Below are 27,447 nucleotides of genomic sequence, written 5' to 3' on the forward strand. Positions count from 1 at the left end.
TTATTACCTGTATTTGGTTTCATCCCATGTGCCTTCAGTTTTGCATTCCATTCCCATGTCCTTTGCTGAAGTTCTTGCTCAGACTATGCCTGTAATGCCACATACTCTGCATGTAGCAACTCTGTTGATCTGTCTCCTCCGACCTACATGCTAGTGTAGTCCCATCACCAGTATGAACAGTAGTAGGCTGAGTCGAACCCTGATGCACACCAACTTCCACTGTGAAGTCCTCTCTGAGACCCGATACTGTTCTTGAGTCATGAGGTCCTTGTACATAGGTTATACTACTTGTAGCAATGTTTCTTGGACTTTGAACCATTGCAGGACTGCCTAAATCAGCTTTTTTGGGACCTCGTCATATGCTTCTTCCAAGTCTAGGAATGTCCAGTTGGACTCTCCTCATTTCTAGCTTCTTAAGTATCTGTCTCACTGCAAATATTGGGTCAGTTGTGCTATAGCCTGATCAGAATTTGAACTACTCGTCTCCCATCTTACTTTCTACTACAATGCTTATTCATTTATCAACCACCCTCTCCAGAACTTTCATGTAGTGTGTCAGGAGTTTGATATCTCTGTACTCCCGACAGTTGTAAATGTCCCCTTTGTTCTTGAACACTGGCACTAGTATGCTTATTCTTCAGTCTTCTGGGATACACCTTTCTCTCCATAATGATGCGACTACCCTCAGGAGCTGCCCTCATCTGAACCCACTGCTTTCCCTGACCAGTTGACATAGTGCTGACGTTCTTCGTGTTTCACTGTTGCAATCATCACTTGTGGGTTATCCCTGCTGGGTATCCCTTGGCCGGCGCGAATACCAGTGTAAAGGATTTTCCTCCTGCGTTGGCTGTCTAGGTGCAGAGGCTGATGTCTATTCATCAGGGCTATAAAAGAGAGAGCCGACGCTGTGACGTCAGTCTTTCTTGCTGTGGAGCCTGAAGCAGAAGCATTTTTGTGAGTACGTTGGTCGGCCATTGGCAGAGTAAGGGTAAAACCAGCTAAAGCTAAGTACCCAATTGGGGAACTTTTTTTCTTCCTTTTATCCAATGTTAGAGAAAGTCTCAGTTGTGTAAAACAGATCCCACACTGAGACTTTCATTCCCTCTGTCTCACCTGCCTTTCCCTCTGTGTCACCTGCCTAGGCCCAAACCATGACATCCCTGGATGGCAGTTCTGTGCCCTGTTAAATTCAAGAACTATTAAAAGAACTGAAATTGTAGCTAGACACCAGTGAATCTTTTACTCATCACATTATGGCGTCAGTCAGGCTGCTGTAGAATTACATAGAAAGAAGAAAGATAAAGAAAAAAGCCGCAGAATTAGGTCCGCAGATGACTGGTCCAAAGTAAGTCAGCCTCCCTACCACTTCAGTTGCTGAACTCCGTGAGGTGCCTATGCAGCCCCTGATGGCAGCTGAAGAACCATTGCAGGACTCTACAGAGACCCTTTTGGAATCCAATATGCCGCTGGATCCATCATCTCCTGCAAAGACATTGGCCTTCTTTCCTGCAGTTGGGTCCAGAGCTGCTTTGCAGGCACTGGCTTCCGCAAAGAAAATTGACAACCAGTGCCAGGCAGAGACCAACGACAAGGCCTCTGGTTAAGTTAACTTTTTTATTTATTTATTTATTTTTATTTTATTTTACATTTGTTAACCGGGAGAGTCCGACTGGATACATGTCCATTTTCAGCGGAGGCCCGGGGAGAAAAGCTCCAAGTACATAACAGACATATGAACATTGTTAATGCAAAAAAAGGAAGATAGTTGAGTTCTAAATACAATATAAAGATACATCACATCTTGGGGAAAAAAAAAAAACAGCAGCAGCATATAAAAAAAACCATAGGTCAGTTACAAAGCCTTGTTAAAAAGCGGTTAAGGATAGTGAGGTAAGAGAAGGGTAAATGATAGTGGTTAATCAGGTTTGGAACAGGGACATTGCCAGAGAGTATTGAGATGGGGTTTAAGCTTTTTTTTGAATTGTAGGAGTGAGGGTTCTGAGGTGAGCATGGTCGGTAGGGAGTTCCACATTTTACCTACAAAGTTTGAGAATAGAGAATCCCCAGCAGAATTATTGGCTTTGGTAGTTTGAGCTAAGATCTTATTGGAGGAGCGTAAAGATTGCAGGTTAATATAGGGGTGAATGATGTTTTTCAGAGCTGGTGTTTTCTCTGGGTGATACAATATCTGGTGAGCCATTTTGAGTTGGTTGAAATGGAGTTGGCTGGAAAACTCTAACCACACTAGTTGCTTCAAGTTAGTGCAGTGGTGCGTTCTAAAGGTGGAATTTGTGGCAAATCTAGCTATGTGATTGTAACAAGAAGCAAGTTTGTTAAGGGTTGTCTTGTTTAGGTTTGTAAAGAGGGGGGGGGGGGCATAGAAAAGAGTTGATAGTAGGTGTGTGCTGGCAATTGTAATTTTAGCATGAGGAGTGAGAAAGTGTTTTACTTTATAGAGAGAGCCAAGCTTTTTATTGATGGTTTTGATGGTAAGATTGAAATGGGTGTCAAATTTAAGGGAGTTATCAATGGTAACACCTAATAGCTTTGTGTGAGCTTCTGGTGATATAGTGATTCCATTGGAGGATGTAATAGAGAAGGTGGGGAGAAGAGTCTTGTTAGTGGGTGAGAAAGTAAGTAGTTTTGTTTTGTTGGGGTTGAGAACTAGTTGTCGACTTGAGAACCATTTTTCTATTAGGTTGAAGGTGTCTTGGGTTGAAGGGAGGAGGCTGGTGGCTGGATCCCTGGAGTAGGTATTAACTTTGTATAAGGCCTCTGAATCCTCTAGGCCCAAAAGCAAGACCACCCCTAAAAATACCTATTCCAGGGATCCAGCCACCAGCCTCCTCCCTTCAAGCCTGCCACACAGTCCCAGTAGTTGCTCAGAATGGCAGAGGATTTAATCACTGTAATTATAGGAAGCCAGCCTCCCCAAACCACTCCTGCTAAAAAGAAAAGACACTTCTGAGATTCTTTCTGACCGGGATACAAAGATCAGAACTGGAAGATTTTGACACTGAAGGCCAACCTTTTGTAGCATTTGAAGATTCTGATGCTGAAGACACTATTCCTGCTGCCACCCCTCCTGAAGATCTTTCTTTCAGGGAAACCTTAAATTCCCTTAGGGATCATTTCCACTGGGAGGTGCAGGATTACCCTCAAACAAGAGACTGACTTCCTTGACATGCCACAACATAAACCTTTGGCCACTCCCCCTATCCTGAATGTGGTGGAAGATATATTTTTAGAGTCTGCACTCATACCTGACTCTCTCCCACCAGCCCCCAAGAAGCCAGACGGATACAGGGTGCAAGACTCCCATAAGTATTTTTTTTAAAACCCAACAGCTGACCCAGAGATCATTACTCAGGGGCCTAAGGGGGCTAGGGCTAGTTACTCTAAAAAAAAAAAAAAAAATCCCATCCCAGCTGACAGAGCACAGCCTTAACAGATTAGGCAAAACGCCTACACTTCAGCTACCCTAGCCATTAGGGCCCTAAATTGTCAATTCCATATGCTGACATGCCAGCAAAATGTACTGGAATTACTTAAACAGAAAATCTCAACCCTTCCAGACAGCAGTACTACCATAGAACTTGCTGATCTTATAATTCCAGTTCCCAGGTGGCCAAACATTCTCTTCATTGTGGTTTTGATGCCTTGTAGGCTGCAAGCAAGGCCACAGTCACTGGCTCTGTGATCAGGAGACATGCCACAGCCTATGCCTGAACAGGTAAAATTCAAATTGTTAGATGCCCCTCTGGATAAGGACCGGCTGTTTGGAACCAAAGCTGAGGAAGTGATTAAGAAAATGGAAGACCAGGCCAAGTCTATGCAGACTGTGAAGGACTTCTTGCAGGTTCAGCCTCCCAGGTTCAGCAGGAGCTTAGCATTGGTCCTTTCCTGCCCAAACAAAGCCCGTCCAGAGGAAGGCACGCAGAAACAGACCTACAAGGCCAACAGAGATCCAGACAATGGAACATGGCAATGCCTAGGCAGGGGAGTTCTAAGCCCCCCTCCCTTTACCAAGGACTCAATGACTCTACATCCCCTCTGCCCCCCAGAGAGATTAGGAGGAAGACTTTCCCTCTTCCTAGGTATTTTTACCCAAGATGCTGTGGAACCTGTACCAAAGGAACAGGCTGGAAAAGGCTTTTATTCAAGACTGATGTTCATCGTGCATACAGCTGCAGTCATAACAGTCGGGTTCTCCTGCCGTTAGGCGGGTCCTCGGTCGGCCGAATTCCAAAGTCTAGGTCCGGCGTCGGTTGTGGTTGCTTCTTCCCTGACGTCAATGTGACAGGGGTATAAAGGAACCAGCCAACGCCATTTTCTCCAGTCTTTCTTGCCGCGCGGTGCCCGAAGCAGAAGTAGTTCGCAAGTGCCAGTCGGCCAGCTCCTGAAATTATGAAAATTTTGCAACCGAAGTCTTCTTGAAAGCTAAGTACCCCGTTGGGGAAACTTTTCTTGCCTCAGACCGATGTCAGACAAAGTTAATAATTGTATTTCATGTGGGAAGCAAATACCGCATAAGGATTTTCATTCCCTCTGCATTCCTTGCTTAGGCCCAGACCACGACGTCTAGGTCTGTCGTTTTTGTGCTACATTCAACAAACGCACCATTAAGCGTCGGGCGGAGTTCGCCTAGCACTATTTTGGCAGAAAATTTAACTATATTATGTCGTCGGATACTCCGACTCCAGTTTTGTCTAAAAAACGCAAAGATAAGGACCGACACACTAGATCCGCGGCCTCTACCGACACCATGCCAAGGCCCCACTACAGGTGGTCCGGTTCCCTTCTCCAGGCCCCATGCCTAAAAAACAGATGCTTAAAATGGCTGAGGATTTAATTACTCTTATCAGGGGTTCTCACCCCCCCGGACAAAAGGCCCAGAGTGGAGGAAGGATCCCCCTCCTCTGACCAGGCCTCCATTATTTCAGAGCACTTGGATGAACTGGAACATTCTTACTCCCCTTTTGAAGATTCTGATGCAGAGGAGTCTATTCCCTCCGTCTCCCCTCCAGAGGATTACTCATTTGGGGAAACCTTGCATACCTTAAGGGAGCACTTCCACTGGGAAGGCCAAGAGTATTCAGATTCCAAGAAAAGGCTTAGGGATTTTCTCTTGCTACCTCAGCACAGGCCTCTGGCTATACCTCCTGTCTTAGACATACTAGATGATGTGTATTCGGAGGCCTGCCTTAACCCGGATTCTTTACTTCCAGACCCAGTCAAACCTGATGGGTACTACCGGGTTCCTGACTCTCACCAATTTCTATACAAAAGCCATGCGGCTGATCCAGAAACTATCTCACAGGGCCCCAAGGGAATTAAGGCCTCCACTGCTAAAAATTCTTTACCTTCCGAGAGAGATTCCAGATCTTTAGAAAGGTGGGGAAAAAACTTATACACCTCGGCCACCTTAACCATGAGGGCATTAAACTGCCAGTTCCATATGTTAAAGTACCAACAGTTTCTGTTATCACAGTTGAGAAGCAACATGTCACAACCAGACTTGAAGGAGTTGCAGGATTTGATGCATAGTGCAGAACAAGTAGGTAAACATACCTTGCAATGTGGTTTTGATGCTCTAGAGGCCTCATGTAGAGCTGCTGTTACAGGATCAGTCATACGTAGACATGCCTGGCTCAAGGAGCAAACCTTACCAGATCATGTCAAATCTAAATTACTAGATGCCCCTCTACAAAAGAATGTATTATTTGGTGTTAAAACTGAGGAGGTATTAAAGACAATGGAGGAAAAGGCTAAATCAATGCAAACGGTGAGATTTTCTACATGTACAACCTCCACGTTTCAGTAGAAATTGGCCCTCCAAAAATTGGTCCTTTCCAGCCACGGACAGACCCCAAAGAGGTAGATACAGATGCCCGAGGGGCAGAGGGCAGTCTCAAGGATCGTTTAGAGGCAGACAATGGCAAGCTGCTACACAAAGAGGTGGTGAGGATAGTTCGCAGCCATTCAGAAAGCAAGCCCAATGACTTTCCCCTTTGCATGCTAAGAAAGGCTCAAATGGCAGCACCCTTAGGCGGAAAACCTGGCATTATTTTCGAAAAATTGGCATATTGTCACAAAAGACAAATGGATCCTGGACATTATAAACAGAGGCTACAGATTCCATTTCCACACCCTTCCGAAAATGAGAGGCCTGCCAAACCTGCCACACAAAGGGCAGAGGCACAAAGACAAATTTCAGATCTCATGGACATGAAAGCAATTCACGAGGTACCTACTCAAGAACAAGGTCAAGGTTTTTATTCCAGACTATTCCTGGTACCAAGGAAGGGAAAAGATTGGAGACCTATTTTGGACCTATCCATCCTAAACACATTTTTACTCGTACCAAAATTCAATATGCTCACATTACAGCAGCTTCTTCCCATGCTGCGCAAGGAGTCTTGGCTGGTAACATTGGACCTCAAGGAGGCATACCTGCATGTCCCAATCAGACAAAATTGCAGAAGATACCTCAGATTTCTTGCAGGTTCAACCCATTATCAATTCTCTGCATTGCCCTTTGGCTTATCTACTGCGCCCAGAGTATTCACAAAATGCCTGGCATCAGTAATTGCCTACTGCAGACTTCAAGGGATACAAATATACCCATATTTGGATGACTGCCTGATCCAAGCGGACAGCAAGCACATACTTCTGAAACATCTGGCTTTTGTAATAATGTTGTTGAATTCTCTGGGATACACAGTCAACAAAAAGAAATCAAGGCTAATACCCTCTCAGAAAATAATTTTCCTGGGTGCCAACTTGGACACAAACACCCAGATGGCCTACCTCATGCCAGATAAACAGGGGCAACTAACTCAATACTTCAGAAAACTAGCAGATTTCACCAGGCTGACTGCAAGGAAAATCCTGCAGGCTCTGGGATTCCATCTTGCATCCTACTAATCCCATGTGCAAAGCTGCATATGAGGAAACTTCAATGGTACCTGAAAAACCTATGGTCTCAACACAGCCACAGTTTGGAAACAATATTACCACTAATTCCATGTCTTCAAAAGGAATTTCTGTGGTGGGCTCAAGCATGCCAAACATACACAGGTCTCCCATTCTGCAAGCCTCAAGCAAATCATCACAACAGACGCCTCGGACTACACCTGGGGGGCGCACATGACAGATCGGTGCATTCAGGGCAAATGGTCCCAAAAAGAAAAGCACCTTCACATCAATCAAAAGGAAATGCTAGCAGTAATAAATGCTATTATAGCTTTCAAAGACCTTCTGCATCCAGGTCAACTATTGATAAGGACAGACAACACCACAGTAATGTGGTACATAAACAAACTGGGAGGAACCCATTCATACCCCCTATGCAGGCTGGCCATGTCACTTTGGAACATGGCTCTGGAATTACAAATCGAACTTCAAGCACAGTACTGGCCAGGCAAGGAATACATGCTGGCAGACAACCTAAGCAGAAATATGACATCCACACGAATGGAAGTTGCATCCTCAAGTTTTTACAGAGATAATACAAGCATGGGGAAGGCCAGACATAGATCTCTTTGCCTCCCACAAAAATCACCAATTGACAAAATTCTGCTCAAGGACTTTTCATCCACAGGCCTGGAGAGTGGATGTTCTCTCTTTCAGTTGGACAACAATGACAGTTTATGCCTTTCTGCCTCTTCCTCTGCTGCCCAAAGTTCTACTAAAAACCAGAGCAGACAGACCAAAGATGATTCTCATTGCTCCAGACTGGCCAAGACAGCACTGGTATCCACTCCTGAGGAGCCTGACGCATTCTCCACCATGGACCCTGCCTCCAATGCCTCTTCTGACTCAGCACAGCTTCAAAACTCTTCACAGTCAGCTGAAAACACTCAATCTGGCCGTATGGAAGATTCCTTAACATCACAACAGACCCTACTCTCCAAGGAGGTGCAGGATGTCATTTTGGAGGCCAGAAGGTACTAGAAAAGCTTACTCCGAAAAATGGAAACTGTTTTGTGCCTGGAATGAGAAAAAGGGCCAGAATCCTGGAAAACTGAATTTACCTCAAATATTACAGTATCTAGCTGAGCTGCTAAGCAGTGGACTTTAATTTTCTTCCATCAAAATCCATGCCTCAGCCATTTCTGCAGAATACAACACTGATCCACCTTTATTCTCTCACTCCCTCTTAAGACAGTTCCTCAGAGGGGCGAAGAACATAAAACCCCAAGGAAACAACCAATATCTGCTTGGGACCTCAATTTCATTCTAGAAAAGCTTACCTTGCCCCCCTTTGAGCCAGCTGCCTCAACAGATTTGCAATATTTGTCCTGGAAAACAGCTTTCCTTCTGGCTATCACCTCAGCTCGCAGGGTATCGGAACTACAAGCCCTCATGGCTGTGCAGCCTTTTATCATCTTCCATCAGGACAGAGTTTCCTTACGAACCAACCCGTCCTTTATGCCAAAGGTGGTATCCAGGGTAGCTTTGAATCGGGCTATCCACTTACCGACCTTTTACCCTAATCCTCAAAACAAAGGGGAGAGACTACTGCATTCCTTGGACATCCACAGACAGCTGCGTTACTATTTGGACAGAACAAAGCCTTTCAGAAAAACAGAACAGCTCTTTGTGTCCTATGCTATAGGAGCTCAAGGGAAGCCAATTTCCAAACAGACAATCTCAAAATGGATAGCCCACTGCATACGCTTTTGTTGCTCTTTTCATGGTAAAACTGTACCTGCAGGCATCAGATCTCACTCCACAAGGGCCACAGCTACCTCTGCAGCTTTCCTCAGAGGAGTTCCTACCAAAGATATTTTGGAAGCAGCCACTTGGAGTTCTGTGCATACCTTCTCCAAGCACTACCACCTACCATTATACTCCAAAACTAGAGCAGGCTTTGCCACTGCAGTCTTGCAGGGCATCCCGGCTCCTCCTAGTTACACCTAGTGCCTACTACCCTTTTCTTAGCTTTGGGATTCTACCCTTCTGTTATGACTGCAGCTGTATGCATGATGAACATAGTACAGTTTTGTACCTACCATAAATGTAGATGTTTGAGTGCTAATACAGCTGCAGTCCAGGTTTCCCTCCCTCCTTCCCCTCTTGGGACAGGCCTATTGGCCAACACCTCCTCATACAACCTGATTGGGGTATTAATTTATGGTGTATTTGCTTGCAACTACTGTATTTTGATTATATTGCATTGCTTTATTATATAAATTTATGTATTGCCTTCCTTCTGGGGGCACCTGACATCTGGGGCAAGAAAAACTGAAGAAAATGGTGTCTGCTGGTTCCTTTATACCCCTGTCACACTGACGTCCGGGAAGAAGCGACCACAACCGACGCCGGACCTAGACTTTGGAATTCGGCCGACCGAGGACCTGCCTGACTGCAGGAGAACCCATCTGTTATGACTGCAGCTGTATTAGCACTCGGACATCTACATTTATGGTAGGTACAAAACTGTACTTTTCTGGTGCCCAGAAAGGAGGGCACTTGGTGCCGCATTTTAGACCTATCCACTCTGAATCTCTCCTTTCTGGTACCAAAATTCAAAATGCTAACTCTACACAAACTCCTACCAATGCTGATGCCACATGCTTGGCTAGTGACCCTAGATCTGAAGGATGCTTACCTCCATATTCCCATCAGGAAGTTCTGCAGGAGTTACCTGTGTTTCAGAGCAGGGTCACACTTTATCTGCTCTGCCCTTTGGCTTATCCAGTGCTCCTAGATTCTTTACCAAGTGCTTGGCTCCTGTCATTGTCTTTTGCAGACAGAGGGGCATTCAGATTTACCCCTACCTGGATGACTGCCTCATTCAGGCATACACCTCTCTTTTGTTCAGACCCTCCTATCCACCTTGGGCTTCACTATCAACTAAAATAAGTGAATGACTCCTGCAGGACCTCTCTTGTTCAAACCCTACTATCCTCCCTGGGCTTCATTATCAACCAAAGGAAATCCTAATTTCTCCCCAGAAGAAAGTTAACCTTCCTGGGAGCTCTACTGGATATGTCCATTCAAACTGCCTTCCTCCCTCAGGAGAAACCGAGGCACCTCCACTCGAGTCACACAGCTGGCCCACAGGACCCACCTCACAGCACGGGAATTCCTGCAAGTGCTGGGGTACATAGCCTCCTGCATTCTGATGGTACCCCTAGCCAGACTGCACATGAGGAAACTACAGTGGTACCTCAGGAACCTCTTGTGCCAGCATGCAGTCACTAGAACACCAGCTGCCCCTGATTCCATGCTTAAAGGAGCTCTTATGGTGGGTAGAGGCATGAATCCAAAATGAGGATCTACCCTTCATCACTCTCCCACAGGGCCAGACCATCACCACAGATCCCTCAGACACAGCCAGGGGGACACACCAAAGGAGTATGTGCACTCAAGGCATTTAGGAACAGGAAGTTCAGAGCCTCCATATCAATCTAAAAAGGATGTTGGCAGTACACCAGGCAATCCTAGCTTTCAAAGAACTCCTGATTCCAGAGGTGCTTCTAATAAAGACAGGCAGTACAACGGTAATGTGGTACATCAGCAAGCTGGGGGGACACACTCTTACCCCCTATGTTGCTTAGCAATGCAAATCTGGCAGTCAGCCTCAAATCTGGGACTGCACCTGATAGCTCAATATCTCCCAGGGAAACAAAACACCTTGGCAAACCGGCTAAGCAGAAGCCTCCTGGAACCCCACGAATGGCAACTGCACAGAGAGACCTTCATCATCAGCCAATGGTAGGGGATATCGGATATGGACCTTTTTGCAACCCCACAGAACCACCAGCTGGCCAAGTTCTGCTCCAGAGAATCCCACCCACAAAGATGGAGGGTGTTACTCTAGCCTTTCACTGGGGAAACCTGTTTGTGTACACCCCCCCTTGCCCCTGATACCCAGGGTACTTCTCAAGATCAGGGATGAAGGACCAAAGGTTATTCCCATTGCTCCAGACTGGCCCAGGCAACACTGGTACCCCTTGTTTCTTGGTCTGGCCAAGCAACCACCCATGATCCTACCCCTATCAGCAAACCACCTGATTCAGGAGAAAGGAACAATACTACACCCAAACCTCCCTACTCTCAAACTGTCCGCATGGCTGATACCCCAAGTGTGGATGGCACTACAGCCATCAGCAGGCAGGTATTCAACATCATTAAGGAGGCCAGAAAGCTCAGCACTAGAAAATCCTACTCTGCCAAATGGAAAAGATTTACTATCTGGTGTCACACCAAGGGCGTTAACAGCTACCATGCCACTCTGCCATTGGTTCTGGATTACCTGGCAGACCTCCTAGAACAGGGATGGTCTTACTCTTCCATCAAAATTCATGCCTCTGCTATTTCTGCCTTTTTCCAGTCGAAGCAGCCTATTGGTTCCCAACACTTATTAAAAATGCTCCTTAGGGGGGGTGGCACACATCAGACCACCTAGATGGCTACCTGCTCCAGCATGGGATTTAAACTTTGTTCTTGAAAGTCTGACTTTGCCTCCCTTTGAGACAGTTGCTTCAGCTGACCCGAAATACCTCTCTTGGAAAACTGCTTTCTTGCTGGCCATCACCTCAGGCCCATATGGTAACACAACCCTTCATTATTTTCCACATTGAAGAGGTGTCTCACAGGACTTAGCCCATCCTTTGTGCCTAAAATGGTTTCTGAGGTTATCCTCAACCAGGCCAACCATCTCCCCATCTTCTTCCCCAACCCCCAAAATAAAAGGGAAAGAATTTTGCACATACACAGACAATTGAGATGTTACCTGGATAGGACCAAATCACTCAGGAAATCTGACCAGCTTCTAGTTTCCTTCACTCCTGGGGGAAAGGGGAAGCCCATCTCCGAACAGCCCTAAATAGATCTGAAACTCACGACGAAGTGCAAACCACCTGGATACACCCCGGAACCACCAATGAGCGACTCAGTCCAAAATAAACACCGCAGTTGTCAGTTCAAAAGTTTAATCCACATAACGCCAGCACAAACACTCTGAGATACTTGCAAACGTACAGAAAATAATACGTTTACAGACAATAGCACCTTGAACTACGTACACACAAAAGGACAATAGCAGCAGTTAAGCGCTTTCAACCATCAAGCAGCTGGTCTTCCTCAGAACTGCTTAATGAAGCGTTCTAACTGTTTAAATCAACTTTTAGGCGCGAAAAATTTTTTTAAAAACCATGTCACTTCTTAAAGGTATATTACACACTTATATACAACTAATTTTTAACTACTAATAATCCATTTCTGCTACTCCTTTCATGGAAAGAGTCCTCTCATATCTATCAGATTTCATTCTACTAGAGCAGCCTCCACTTCCACTGCCTTCCTGAGGGCCGTTCCAGCTAAGGATATTTTAGAAGCTGCTACCTGGATATCTATCCACACTTTCAAGCACTACCACTGGCTACATTCTCCAAAACCAGGGCAGCCTTTGCATCTGCAGTCCTGCAGGGCATGGTGGCTAATATGGTGCTTGCCTTCAATTCCTATACCACTTCCGCCACCCTTTTTCTCAGCTTTGGGTTTCCTCCCACAAGTGATGACTGCAACAGTGAAACATGAAGAACATAGTATGGTTGTGTACACTTGGCACAAATGTAGATGTTCGAGTGCATTCACTGTTGCAGTCCTGTTTCCTCTCCCACCTTCCCCATTTATTTCCTCCTCTTTGGGGGCTCCTACCTTTCAGGGGCAAGAAAAACTGATGTCATGGCATTGGCTGTCTTTTTTTTTATAGCCCTGATGTCAGCCTCTCACCTAGACAGCCCATGATGCAGGGGAGAAATCTTTACTCTGGTATTAGTCAGCCGAGGGCTACCCAGCAGGGATATCCCACAAGTGATGACTGCAACAGTGAATACACACAAACATCTACATTTATGGTAAGTGTACACAACTGTACTTAACTTCTGATATGGTTGGCTGCTCATCACCTTTTCTCTCACTGTAGGCCATATCTGGAGCAGTACGGTTTCTGTGGGGTTTTCTTCATTCAGAAGCTGCTGGCAGTACTCCTATCTACCTTTGCCCTATGGACTGGTGAACAGGGTGCTGCTGGCATACCATATGAAGGGTGTCTACCTTCTTGATCTTTGCAACCTGATATAATTTTATTGTGCCATCTGCTGAGTCACTTTTCAAAGCTGGTAGAGTGCTTCTGATGCCTAGTTTGCTATTGCAACTCCTGTTATAGAGAACCAGTAATGTCCTCCTGTATCACTGTTGCAGTATTCATTACCTCTATGATCTGCCAAGGATAGCCCAAACACCGGCCAGTATACCAAAGCCTTTATTACCTAGGAGTGTCCTAGGTCAGACATATGCCCCTCGCACAAATGCAGGGCATAACATGACGTATGTTTGCTCTGAATCCAGATCTTCATTGTTGCCAGTCTGTACACTCTTCACTTTGCTGGTTATACTAACCCTACATTTTCAACATAAGTACTCCATTGGGGTTCCTTTTCCCAATATTTTTAAGTGGGTTACATATCCAAAAAGGAAAATGTCTATGTGGGAGGCAAATTCCCTAGAAGGCCTGCCACAATAGGTGCCTGTTTCACTTGGGTGGGTCGCATGACCACACAGTGTTATGTCTATCAAGCTTCTTATACACAAGACTTAGCTGTATTTCTTCCCTTTATCTTGAGAACCATGGCAGAATCTGCTTGCCCCTAGGTACAGCTGCCACTCAAGAAGGCAAAAAAATCTAAACATGAGGACACTCCATTATTAACATCTTCTCCCATAACCTCCTCAGAGGTTGGCATGAAACCTGCTTCTTGCACATCCTCAGAGACCTTGCAAACATCTGCTGTGGATGTTGAGCGGGAACCTCAGCTGATGATCTCCGAGGATGCTAATCCAGGCAGGAGTGTTTTGTCGGTGGATATGTCCCTTTGAAGAAAAGGCAAAAAAAAAAACTATTCATGTAGTGTCAGCTACCAGGGATCCACAAAGGGAATGGCAGGACTTAACTCGAGGCTTGTTCAATGGTTTGACAGCCTTGAAGCCCCCCTCAGGGGGTTTTGGTTCCTGCACTTCCTTTGTACTCTACCCACAGAGCAAGAGACCCTGAGCCCTTAGATGAGGATTCTCACTCTAGCCTATGCCTCTCAGTTGTCTTTTCCTTTAGACTATGGGCTGGGGAAGAGGAATTGGTCAATCCTATCCTCCTCTGGAGGAACTGTCCTTCAGAGATATGGACCTGCACATAAGTGGTATTGCTCCCAGGTATCCAATGTCTGAAAAGATAAGAGTTAGTACAGATGTTCTCTCCACTTTCTGCTGTCCCTCCTGTGCTGGCTGCTGTGTTGGATTCCTTCTTGGTTGTTACTCTGGCACAAGACTTCCAGCCTCCAGCTTTTAAGAAGCCTGACAGGTTCTACAAGGTGCCAAATGCTTGCATGTTTTTGTACAAATGCCTTTGATCTGATCCACTGGTGACTTCTGTGTCTACTGATGTGTCATCTAGGCTGCTGCTCTTTTAAGGTCCTTCCTTTGGACAAGGACAGTAGAGCTATGGAGATGATTGGTAAGAAAGTACACACTTCTGCTAACTTAGCCTTTAGGGCTATAAATTACCAGACCCACATGCCAAGATGCATTGTCTCTTTCCCAGGTTAGGAAGATCGCCTCTGACATGCCTGACTGAGGGCAAGGCCTCTGCTTTTTCCTTACTAAGTTCCATATCAGGTTGCCAGTCACTCTAAAGTGCAGCTATGATTCAGCAAATGCCTCCTGTAGGGCTTCTGCTTCTGGCTGTGTGATGAGGCACTATTCCTGCTTTTTTAATTTCTCCAAATCTTTTAGGTTTCTAATACCATGAAGAGAATGGACCCCATTCCTGAGCCAAAGTATGATTAAAGTTCATGAAATTAGTATTGTTTCAGTCTTTGTTAGTCAAAACTGCTCTTCGCAGCACCAGCAATGCATTCCTGCAATTCGTATGAAGTTACACGTACATACCCAAGTACACTTTTAAATACTTTTTTATAAGACTCATTGCTCCTACTACTACTACTGGAACTTTCTGGGTATCCTTCCACATTGCCCTCATTTCTACCTGCAAATCTTGGTGTTTATGACTCTGTGTGTTAGACACTAGTCACTGGGTGTAGGAATTTGAATGATCAATGCTACTTTGTCTTTTCATGGACTACTATGTTTTTTAATCTATTATTTGATCTGTTGGTAATGGATAATCCCATGTGATATAAACTTTTATAATTTTCTATGCTGATTTGTGGCTCATATTTCCAGTGTTTTTCTGCTACCTCAGTATTATATTTGCATAATCCCCAGTGCAACAGTCTTGCCACAAATTATGCCTTTCAGTATACAGTCCTGCCATTAGTACATCACAACCAACAACAAGGTGTGCGAGTGTTTCCAATTCATTTTACAAAACCTACATTTGTCCGTTTCTCCCACATGCTCACTAGGCTTTGTAAGCCAACATGGGCAGCCAATATTGACCTTTCATTTTTTGGTTTAATTTCACCTCTCCATAGCCATTCCTGCATTTTCCTGATCAACATAAGGTTGTTCCAACAGTTTTCTATAATTGCAACTATATGCTTTTTCCACATTTCTTGCCTTTTGATCAGATCCTTCACCTTGTACTCTGTATTTTTTTTTTGGCACATTCAGTTGTTGCTTGATTTATGTGCTTCTGGTTTGATTTCTGTTCCTGCTTGTTGCGGATGCTTCTGCTAAACTAAACAGGGAAGTGATCTTGCACTTAATTCTCCTCATGTTTCAAAACTTTCACTGCATTTGGTTCTTGAGATCAGCAGATGTGTATGCTGTCCCATGATTGCAGATCGATACATGTAATCAATTTTGATGAGGCCCATACCTCCTTCAGAATATGGGATATATAATCTTGGTATGCACTGATTTTTTATAAATCATTTGATGAGCACGAAGCATCCTTGTTTTCCTGTCTAACCTATCCAACACCTTTTATGGCCAATCACTACAAAACTTAAGTTAGGACAGGAAGAGCAAATTGGTCTATAGCTTGGATGTTTGTTCCTAGATGTCAATGCTGTTTTTAGTATTAATTTTAGTCTTCTAAAATATTATTTACTGAGTTTATTTGCATTTGTTTTGTTGTTGATCCTTCAATTCAATTCCCAAATGTCTGTGCACTCACTTTTGATATCACATTCCTGTCCCAAACTGATGTTTTCTTTGTTTTTGTTCTGTAGCCTTTCTTGCATTAATGGTTGCTTCTACACATTTATCAAGACTAAATGACATATATCATCTGAAAGTTTTAACCACTTGCAGTTGTGTGTTCACTTCCTCATCTGTTGCAAAAAGAAGTGTCTTTATACTTTTTTTTTTTTTACTCAACAGATTTTTATTTTTTTTTTATGTTTGAGTAAATTGTGATAGTCACTATTAATTACAGATCAAGTTAACAGAAGTAGTTAATAATCATAACAATATGTACAATATTTACAAATGGTCCAATGAAAGGAAACCGAGAGAAAAAAAAAACATATGACATTTATAATTATATATTCCTTTAAGTTCACATTATTCCATGTCCCCTTTAAATTCATGAAGAGAAAGTTGTCTTTTTGTAGTGTGTCTGAGTATCAAGACTCCATTCCAAGGGTTGTTAATCCAACGTCTGGGAAAAATTCTTTCTTCTTTAACTTTTATTTCTTTTAGTGCAGATTCCTTTAAAAGAGAAATGAAGTCTTCATAACTTGGAGAGATTGTGGATTTCCATCTTCTTGTTATACATTTTCTGTCCACAGCCAGAATAGTCCATAAAAGAAGTTGATCTCTTTTATTAACAGTTAAGGCATCAACATTCAAAAAAAATAATGATTTTGTTAAAGCAAATGTATCATTATAAATGGCTTGAAGAAATGTATTAATGTCATCCCAGAACTTTTTAATACAATCATAAAATATATGTAACCAATCTGCTTCACAATTTAGAGTACATCTCCAACAAGTAGCTTTCTGATTAGGATTAAATTTAGCAATTTTGTTTGGGGTATAAAAAGCTCTATGCAAAAATTTCCATGTGAAGATTTTCCATATCTGGAAGTTAGAGGTTAATTTAACTGATTGCAGAAGATCATTTTTACTTTCAGGAGATAGGCTCGTAGTCAGATCTTTTGTTATAGTATTCCATGTGTTTTGAGTTATTTTGGTTTTATACACTATTAATATTTTATATATTTTAGATATAGAAATTACCTTGTTATGCTTGTCATAAATTATTTCTTGTATATAATTTATGAGTTTTGACTTAGAATTAAAACTTGAATTAATAACCTCCCACAAACTTTTTGCGTGATGCAATACTTTTTGGAGATCTTCTCTATATTTATCAAGTATTTTAAATTCATCAATTACTTGTTGGATGTTTAATGTGCTAGAATTGTTTAAGCATTGGAACCAACAAATAAAATTATTAGTTTCCCATTCTAAAAGGTATCAAAAGTTCAAACCATAGTTTTATATCAGAATTTGTTTTTAAGAAATTTCTAAATAGATTATATATGTTATTTAAGTATGATAAATTGGTAGGTTTTGTTGTATTGATTTGTGGATTGCTACTTAAGTGCCAAAATATGTTATGATTCTTCAAGTCTATATTTTTTAATGTTTTATTTTCATTTAAGAAAAAAGTTGTATGTAGAGTTTTCCACCTAGACGAGTAGTTTGGGTTTATCCATTGTAGTACAAGTTTAAAGATGGAAGCTTTAATGTATGTCTCTATATTTGGAAATTTAATTCCTCCCAAGTCCCAGGGTCTAATATGGTGTGTGAAAGCAATTCTATTTTTTTTTGGATACCATAGAAAGCCCATCAAGAGTTTCTGAATTTTTTTTATAATTTTTTTGTTTGGTAAGATAGGAATTGCTAATGCTATATAGTTTATTTGGGGTAATAATATCATTTTTATTATCTGTAATCTATCTTCAAATTTTAACGTTAATTTATTCCAGGTATCAATTTGTTTTTGAATTAAGTTTTGAATTTTATTATAATTTAAAGTTATAGTAGTATTTATGTTGTCAGCTATAAGAATTCCTAGGTATTCGAGTGATGAAACTCTTTCTCCAATAATTTGATACTCACTCAGACGATAAACATCATCTGTATCCAAGAGTATATGTTTTGATTTTGCTTTGTTGAAATAAAGACCTGAAATGGAGCAAAACACTTTTATTTTTTCCTCTAATGCTTGTATGGTCTCTTCTTTTGGTTTTAAAGTCAACAAGATGTCATCAGCAAATAACATGATTTTGGAATTATGTGTGTCTTTATACTTTGATGTTTTCTGGGAGGCAAATTGTAGCCATGACCTAATCTGTTAAGTAGACAAAAGAACAGCAGTGACAGTCTCACCCTGTAATATCCCCTTTGGATTATCCCTGGAGTAATAATTTGTCCTTTATTATGGCTTAACTGCAAAGTGGTTTGCCACTGTTTCATGGTTGTAATGTAATTGATCCGTGTAGGGTGTAGCTTGTACGTTTTAAGCACTCTTTAATCCATGGATGTGGGATACTGCCAAAATGCTTTTTTTTTTTGTAGTCTGTACATGTCATACTTGGCTTTTTCCCCTTTTTACAGTTCTCCATTATGATTTTATTTAAAAAAATTATTTGTTCCATATGACTTTCTTTTAAGGTTAGCTTGCAGGCTCACACTTAAGTAGGAGTATTGTTTTTCCTGTTATCCAGGCTGGTGTCTGTTCAGGGTGCACATATAAATAGTTCTTAGTCATGGCTAAATCTTCATGTAAAGATGTTAATACTTTTAGCCAGAAGTTAGGTACTGCAGCTGGGCCTGGATTTTCCAATTAGGAGCTTTTCTTAACTTTCTTTCAATCTTTCTGGCCATTACTTCATCCCATTTCATGTCCTGTACATTTGAACTTCTTATTCTTACTACTACTATCCATCTGGCATCTTTATGTTCCACAGGATCTTAATAGATATTTCTCCAAAATGTATCTATTCTTTTTTAGTGGTGTTTCAATTCTTGTTGCCTTGTTTCACAATTCTCTCAAACTTTTTTTGGGTCGTCAATAAATTGCTTATTTTGTCTTTTTCCTTATGTATGTTTCTCTGCATATCTTGTTTTTCTGCCTGTGCTGATATTTTTGGTTTATTATTTGCAATAGTGTATGATAGCTCCTGATCTGTTCTGATACTAAGCATTGCTTTTGTCACATCTATCTTTGAATATTTTTGTTGTTTTGCTCCCTCTTTGTACTCTCAACAATGACTTTTCTTGCCTTAACTGGTTTATAGATTTCTCTATTCAGTACTTCCATTATGGTGTTCCATTTCTCCCCTTCCTTTTCGTTACTGCCCTGTGTTTTTGTGGTAAGGTTTTATTAATTTAGCTGCAAAGTAATATATCCTGTTTACTTCTGTTATATCACATGACTCTCTGTGGACAGCTCTAATTATTGTGTTCTGTAGTTTTTCTTTCATTGATTTTAATGTCTGTCCATGTCCATTAAATCAAGCAACTTCTATTAGATCATTTTCTTCTAAACTGAGGGCACATTCTTTGTTTTCCATTTCCTGTAGGCATTCTATATAAAAAGTTCCAAAGCATTTTTCTGTGCCACATTCTCTTCAGTTTCATCCATTGCTCTTTCATATGGGAACTTACTGGCCTATCACACCACACCATTGACTGCATCAGAGTTGCCGCAAGTTCCTGTTCCTTCCCTTGCTGTGCAGCTCCAACTGAAAGCTTGTACTGGTTTACTATGGAAGGCTCCCAAAGTATCTTCATATTGCAAATTATCAGAATGTTTCAATCTTCATTGGTTTCTCCTTAATTTGGAGATCCATTGCTATATCATGCTGTGGTGTTTTCTGAGTTAGATATTCTATACTAAATCCTTCCCTTTGCAGGTACTCTGTAACCTCAGTTTCTATTTCTTTAACTTCTCCATTACTAATCCTCTTCTACTTTTCCTGTCTTTATTTTTTTTTATATTGTAGAATTGTCCATATCTGGATGCTTTCACCTATATGTCTCTCTAAATATCTTTGGATCTGCTCTTTTTGTATTGATTAGTTTTGCTTTCTCCTTTGCTTAAATATTACACCATATTAAATCTCTTTCCTTCCCATATCCATACTTCTTAAGATGTCTCCTGATCCTCTTGTTTCTCCTTACTTTGGGGACTCATTCCAGCGTGCTGTGATGTAACCTGTGTTAGACTTTCTACACTAAATCCTTCACTTCACAAGTATTCCATAATGTCAGCTTCTATTACTTTAACTTGTGCTTTGCTAATCTTCTGTTCTGTGTTCCCTTTTTGTGATCTTATTTTTTATTGTGAATTTTTTCTGTATCTGGATGCCTTTGTATTTCTGTTCAAATATCTTTGGGGCTGTTTTTTTTGTATTGATTAATTTAGCTTTCTCCTTTGTATAAATATTGCACCATATCTCTCTCCTGTGTCCAGTTTTATTTTTTATACCTTTCAAAAGTCTCTGGATTTTGTTTTTTTATTTTCACTCTTCCTCAGATTATGCTTTTCCAAACTGATCAAGTTTTCTTGGTCTGTATAATGTTTTTCATTAATCTGTTGTATTAATTAACATGGGAGGGTGGCCTAATGGTTAAGGTGTTTGCCTTACAAACACAAGGTGCAGGGTTGGAGTCTCTCAAGGGATAATTTGCTAGGCTTAAAATGGCTCACAAGGGCAGTTAGCCTAGTACTAATCTATGATCCCATGATCTATGAATTGTTTTTCCAAGCTTCTGACCATTTTTCTTGTAGAAGTATTTTTTTCCTCTAATTTCTCTCAATCTTTCTGTACATCTTCTGTCTGGAAATTGCTGGCTTCTTGTGTAATAGTAACAATTCAGAATTTCTTTCTTATCCTCAATACTGCACTCCATCATCCTCCCTCTGGGCCTGGCCTAGCCCCATTGTAATAATTTTTCCATGTCTTGAGGATTTTACACATTTTCTTTTCCCTTTCCTGACACCAGTATGCCCAGCAGGATTGGACACTTTTTTTATCCTGGGTTTTGTGCACCCAGCTGTAGCTATTTTTTTTAACATTTGTTAACTGGGAAAGTCTGACTTGGAACAAAACCAATTTTCAGCGGACGCCTGTGGAGAAAGGTTCCAGATGCATGTCTTTGTATTTTTTTTAAACTTCTGTCCATGGCATATGCTATATGAAATAATCTATATATCCATGTCATCTTAGTGAGACTGAAATAATAGGGTCAGCCTCATGAAGGTTCTCACAAGGACTTGAGGATGAATTAATTTCCAGAAGTACTACTCTCCTTTGCTTGCTGACTCCTCTCGACATTCGGACCCTTTTTATCATTGCCAGATGATTTTAATTTATTTTACAGTTTACCAGGATCGTCCATTGGACCAAGAAGACCCATTTTCAATGGAGTCCTGGGGAGAAAAGCTCCATGACAACAATATAACATAAAAACAATACATTCACACAATGCATAAAAATCTACAGTTGAAGTTTAAAAAAATATGCACACGTGAACATTTATATAAAAATCACAAAAACATTGGTGCCTATGCTGTTAAATTGGAACATAATGTTAGATTTGTTACATATTGGAAATAGAGTTGGCAAGGAGTTTTACAGGAAATCATAGAAGAGTTAATGAATGATAGGGGGATGAGAGGTGATAATTGTTGAATGAGGGAATGGTGGAACAAGACAGAAAAAAGTATAAGAGTGTAGTAGAAAGTTAAGAAAGGACAGGTGGTAGAATCAGTTAAGCTCAGTATGATAGAACAGGAGTGAAGAAAATGGGGGAAATAAGGTGCGTCATGTGGGATGAGAGCAGGAACATTCCCAGAGGGTTTTAAGATGGGAATGAAGAATGGCCTTAAAGGTAGGGAGTTTATGGGTAGTACGAATGAGTGGTGGCAGGGAGTTCCAGAGGCGAGCAAGGGAAAAGGATAGTAGCTGTTTGCCAGGTGGTCGAGTAGGCTTGTGCAGTTTGAGCAAATTCTGGTTGTTGGATCTTAGATTTCTGTTGGGTAGATGCATTCTGAAAGAGGAGGCAAAGGAGGGGCGGAGACAGGGTTTGAAGATGAGTTTATGGGCAAGGGTAAGTTGTATGTAGGTAAGATGTTTAGGTAGTTCAAGCCAATTTAGTGTGTGTAGGGCATTGCAGGGGTGACAGGAGGATTTATTGCCAGCAGTGAACTTGGAGATTTTGTTATAGCAGGAGAAAAGTTTAGTCTTTAGAGAACATTGTAGGTTAATAAGAAGTGGGGCACCATATAGAAGAGATGGAATGAGGTAGATCGTAGAGAGTGCAAGACTAGTACTGTGAGACATGTAGCAGTTGTGGCAATATAGCATGCCAAGTTTCTGGTGGGTTTTCTTTATATTAGTATGTGGGTATCTTTACCTGTTCATTGATGAGGACTCCTAGAAGCTTTGCAAGGGATGCTACCTCAAGAGAGGTATTTTGGATAGTAATGGAGAATGGGTTCTTATCTATAGTAGTATTTTTCTGAGGGGGGAAAATGGCATGATTTTAGTTTTTGAACCATTGAGTGATAGGAAGTTATCTAAAATCCAGCGCTCGGTATAAGAGAAAGCATTCTGAGTTAGTTTTAAGAGAGTGGAGGTGGAAGTGGCAGTGCAGATGATTGTAGAGTCATTTGCATATTGAATAAGTTTAGCATTACAAATGTTCTGGTGGAAGTCATTTATGAAAATATTGAACAGTAAGGGACCCAATATAGAACCCTCTGGTATGCCTGTGGGAGTATTAAGGAAGGAGGAGGTGCCCCCCATTTGACAGCTGCTTGTTGGGTGGAGAGGTAGCTAGAAAACCAGTTGATGGAAGAGTGTGAAAGGTATAGTTTTGAGAGTGTGGATAGGAGAAGGTTATGGGAGATAGTATCAAAGGCCTTGGATAAGTCCAGAAGCAAGGTAGACACTAGGCAGCCCAAGTCCCGGGCTTTATTAATGGTTTTAAGGAAGAAGAGAGCAGTGGTGGTACTGTGGCCAGGTCTGAAATTATGTTGTATGGGGGTAAGGATGTGGTTGTCTATGAGGTAGGGTAAGAGTTGAAGGTGGATGCATTTTTCCAGAAGTTTTGAGATAAGGGGATAAGATGGCATTTGGCAGAAAATTGGGAATGTTGTTGTTGCACCCTTTATGAGGGGGTATGACAAAGGCCTTTAAACAGAGTAGGGGTGCATAGCTTTCTTCGATAGACCAGTTTATTAGAATGGAGATGGGAAAGGCAATGGCATTCAGCAGCTATTTTGAGGAAGTAGGCTGAAATGTTGTCAGGGGCATTACAGCTGTGAGATATTGCCATAGCAATATAAGGCCATACTGACATGTTGATGGATGTACAAGTATGGGATCTTCGGCCAGAACTGTACCAAGGTGCTGAGCCAGATACACAGACCCAGCTGCAAGTGTCTGCAGCTCCCCCAAGATGCCATAACCTACCATGAATACGTAGATGTCTTACCACAACACTACACACAGCTGCAGTCACCCAAGACATCACTGTGAGCAGGAATGTCCACCTGAAAGTACATGAGGACAGAAAACATTTATTTATTTATTTCCAGTTTGATAACCGGGGAAGTCCACTGGGCCCGAAAGCCCGTTTTCAGTGGAGGCCCGGGGAGAAAAGCTCCATGATAATACATTACATACAAAAACACAGCAGAAAAGATCTAAACTAATACATTACACACAAAAACACACTCTGTTCTAATAGCATAATACTTTAGCAATTTCCAAACAAGAATGAGGTGCATTGGGCACTATACATAAGAAAAAGATATATTAGTGCAACTGTGATGTTAGTAAAGTAGGAAAGGAGTTATAGATAGAGTTTGAATGCAAGAGCAGGGATGCATGGGAGAAACGAAGAAGAAGCAAAGAAATTAAAGGAGAGGTGTCAGAAGAGGATAGAAAAAGAACAGATAATTAATGTTCCATTTGTGGTTGAGTCCAGGAGACCACCTTGAGAAAGAGTCAAGAGATTTAAGGTGAGAGTAAGCATAGCACTTGAAGGAAAATAAAGGGTTTAGTCAGGGAGGAAGGAGGAGATAATGAAGAAGAGAGGGGAGATGGGGAGAGTGTTAGAAGAAGGGAAACCAGGGGGGTGGGATGGGACTAGGATAAATTGAGATCTAGGTAGGAAGTATACAATTACATTTCCAATTTTGGAAAAGGTGAGAATGAAGAAGAGATTTAAAGTGTTCATAGTTTGTAGTGGCTCTTAGAAGGGACGGAAGTGAGTTCCATTTTTTTGCTGTAGTATAGGAAAGTAGGAGTTGGCCAGGGGGTCGTTTGGGTTTGTAAACTGAAATAAGATTTTGGTGGCTAGATCTTAGGGGCCTTGGAGGATTGTATATAGTGAAGGTATTAGATAATTTTGGGCAAGCAGTGGGTTTAAAGATTAGTTTGTGTGCAGTAGTAATTTGGAGGAAATTGAGTTGATTAGGGAGTTCTAGCCATTGAAGACTACGGAGGCAGATGCAGTGGTGTGTAGAATGAGTGGAGTTAGTAGCGAATTTGGCAATTTTGTAGTAGCAACTTTCAAGTTTTGTGGAGATAGAAGTGGAGAGATTGGATAGAAGAGGAGCACCATACAGTAGAGAAGGGAGAAGGAAGGTAGTGGCGAGAGTTTGTCTTGAAGATGGAGTAAGAAAGTTTGCATTTCTATAAAGCATACTGAGCTTCTGATGAGTTTTCTTTATGTTTAGTTGAATATGATTATTAAATTTCAGGTGTTCATCAATAGTTACTCCGAGTAATTTAGCACTACTAAAAACTTCTATTGAGGACTGGGAGAGGCTGGAAATTATGAAGGATGACTTATCAGGAGTCAGAGCTTTTGAGGGGGAGAAGAGAATGATGTGGGATTTATTGGCATTGAGGGAAAGATGATTTTGAAGCATCCAATTTTCTATGGTTGTGAAGGCCAATTGGGTTTTGGCTTGGAGCTTGGGAAGGTTGGGCGCAGATAACAGTGGAGTCATCTGCGCATTGTACTATTTGAGCAAGAGGAATAGAAGAGTGGAGATCATTGATAAAGATGTTAAAGAGCAAAGGCCCGAGAATAGAACCCTGAGGGACTCCGGTAGGGGTAGGTAGGAATTCTGAGGTACCAGTATTCCATTTCACAGCTTGGGATCTATCAGAGAGAGAACTTCTGAACCAAGAAAGAGAGTTGTGGGAGAGATTGAGGTTAGAGAGGTGGTTGAGAAGGAGTGTGTGGGATATAGTGTCGAAGGCCTTAGAAAGGTCAAGAAGAACAGTGGAGACAATTTTTCCAGAGTCACGGGCTTGGTTGACAATTTCTAGGAAGGAATGAAGAGCGGTTATGGTACTGTGGCTAGGCCGAAACCCATGTTGTGTAGGAGTGAGGAGATGGTTATCGAGAAGGTAGGGCATGAGTATGCATTTTTCAAGAATTTTCGAGATTGGGGAAAGAATTGCTATTGGGCGGAAGTTAGAGATGGTGTTATTTTTGCCTCCTTTATGGAGGGGCAGAATGTGGGCAGCTCTCCAAAGTTTGGGAACATAAGATTCTTGGATGGATCTATTGATGAGAATACTGATAGGTATGGTGATGCCATTTGCTGCGAGCTTGAGAAAGAGTGATGGAATGTTGTCAGGGGCATTGGAGCATGGTTTGAGTTTGAGAAGAAGTTGTTTGATACTGGTGGTAGACACGGGATGTAGAATGAAAGTGGGAGGTGGGTTATGAGAGTTGGAGTGAGGGATGGGTGTAGAAGGATGCTTTGGGTTAGGGGTAGGGGTGGAAGAGGAGAAGGATTTAGTCAGTTCAGCTATTGAGCCAGTAAAAAACGAGTTAGAGAGTTGCTATTTCAGTGTCAGTCTTATTATTGTCTGGACAGGGATTGGATTTTGTACCTGGATGTAAGAGTGAATTGATGGAATTCCAGAATTTTTTGGGATTATTTGTGAGGGAGGACTGAAGTTTGCCATAGTAAGATTTCTTATCCTTTATAATAAGTTTTTTAGCAAGATTGCGGAGTTGCTTAAATTGCAGTAAAGAGGCTGGGTTTTTATTTTTGTTGTATAGTTTCCATGTTTTGTCCCTTTGTCGCATTAGAGTTTTAGTGTCTTTAGTTAGCCAAGGGGCAGAGTTGAATTTTATCCTTTTTGTACGGGGAGGGGCTTACAGTGTATAACAGTACACATGTATGAATATCTCTGCTAACAGCAGTACCATGTAGCTGAAGCAACACTGACACAATCACCTAGAGTACACACTATCCCCTGCGCACTTTGTCCCCATATTGTCCAATGATCGATGGATAGGTTCATAGGTAGGTACTAGGCTATCTGCCCGAGGGCATTTATAAGCCTAGCCAGAGTGTGCCGGCTTTCGCCGCCCCATTGATTAAACTGATCCTCTGTCAAGCAGAGCCAATGAAGTGATCCCAGGGGTGTATTTTCTGTTACCCATCCACTCATTAAGATCTCTCTTGAAGAGTGTTCGTGACGGGCTCTGCCTGATGTAATTTGGAATTTTGTTCCAAAGCATGGGGAGTTTCTGTGACAGGAATCTATCCCTCCAGCATGTTCTATTTATTGTTGTGGCAAGGTTTAGCTCACTACAGTGCGTGGCTTGCAGTGACTTGGATTTATTTAGGTGGAGCATGTCCAATTCTGAGTTGGACATGGCTTTGTAAGGCAGAGATCACCTCTAAGTAAGTGATATGCCACTGAGTACAGCCAGAGTTTTTTCAGTCGGGCTGCACAATATGTTTGAGGCCAGTAATCCTCTTGGTGAGGCACTTTTGTGGTCTTTCCAGCTGTTGGAAGTATCTTGTGAGGTGCATCCCAAATGGGGCATTGTACTCTATGATGGGTCTAATGAGTGACGAGTAGAGGGGCACTATAACCTCTTTATTTCTAGATGCGAACCCTTTAGTAATTAGATGGGCCACATAGAAGGATTTCCTAACTACTTTGGCAATATGATTGTCAAAGGGGAGATTACTATCTACCTGGGTCCCCAGATCTCTTATTACCTCTTCTGTATTAAGGGGGCTGCCACCTATGTGGTAATTCTTGGGTGTTTTGTTTTTCCCAAATGGGATGACTATGCATTTTTTGGCATTTAGCTTGAGGCCATGACTTTGACAGCAGGTGTCGGTCTCAGTAAGGCCCTTTTGGAGGATGTCCGTGTCAGCCAGAGTGTCAATTGTGGCTCCCAGTTTGCAGTCATCAGCGAACTTGGTTAGCCATAGTCCTCCTGTGTTTGCCTGTACTTCTGAGAAGCCAAACAATAGGGGTCACAGGACCGAGCCTTGTGGGACACCACTTGTCACTGGTTTAGAGTCTGACCTGGAGCCTGTGATTCTTACCGTGTGAGTTCTGTCTGTAAGCCAGTTGGCAACCCATCTCGTGACATAGGGGTTTATGTTCAGGCTGC

This window comes from Protopterus annectens, chromosome 2.part1 (genome assembly GCF_019279795.1).
Source record: "Protopterus annectens isolate FY-2018-M chromosome 2.part1, PAN1.0, whole genome shotgun sequence".
NCBI lineage: Eukaryota > Metazoa > Chordata > Ceratodontiformes > Protopteridae > Protopterus > Protopterus annectens.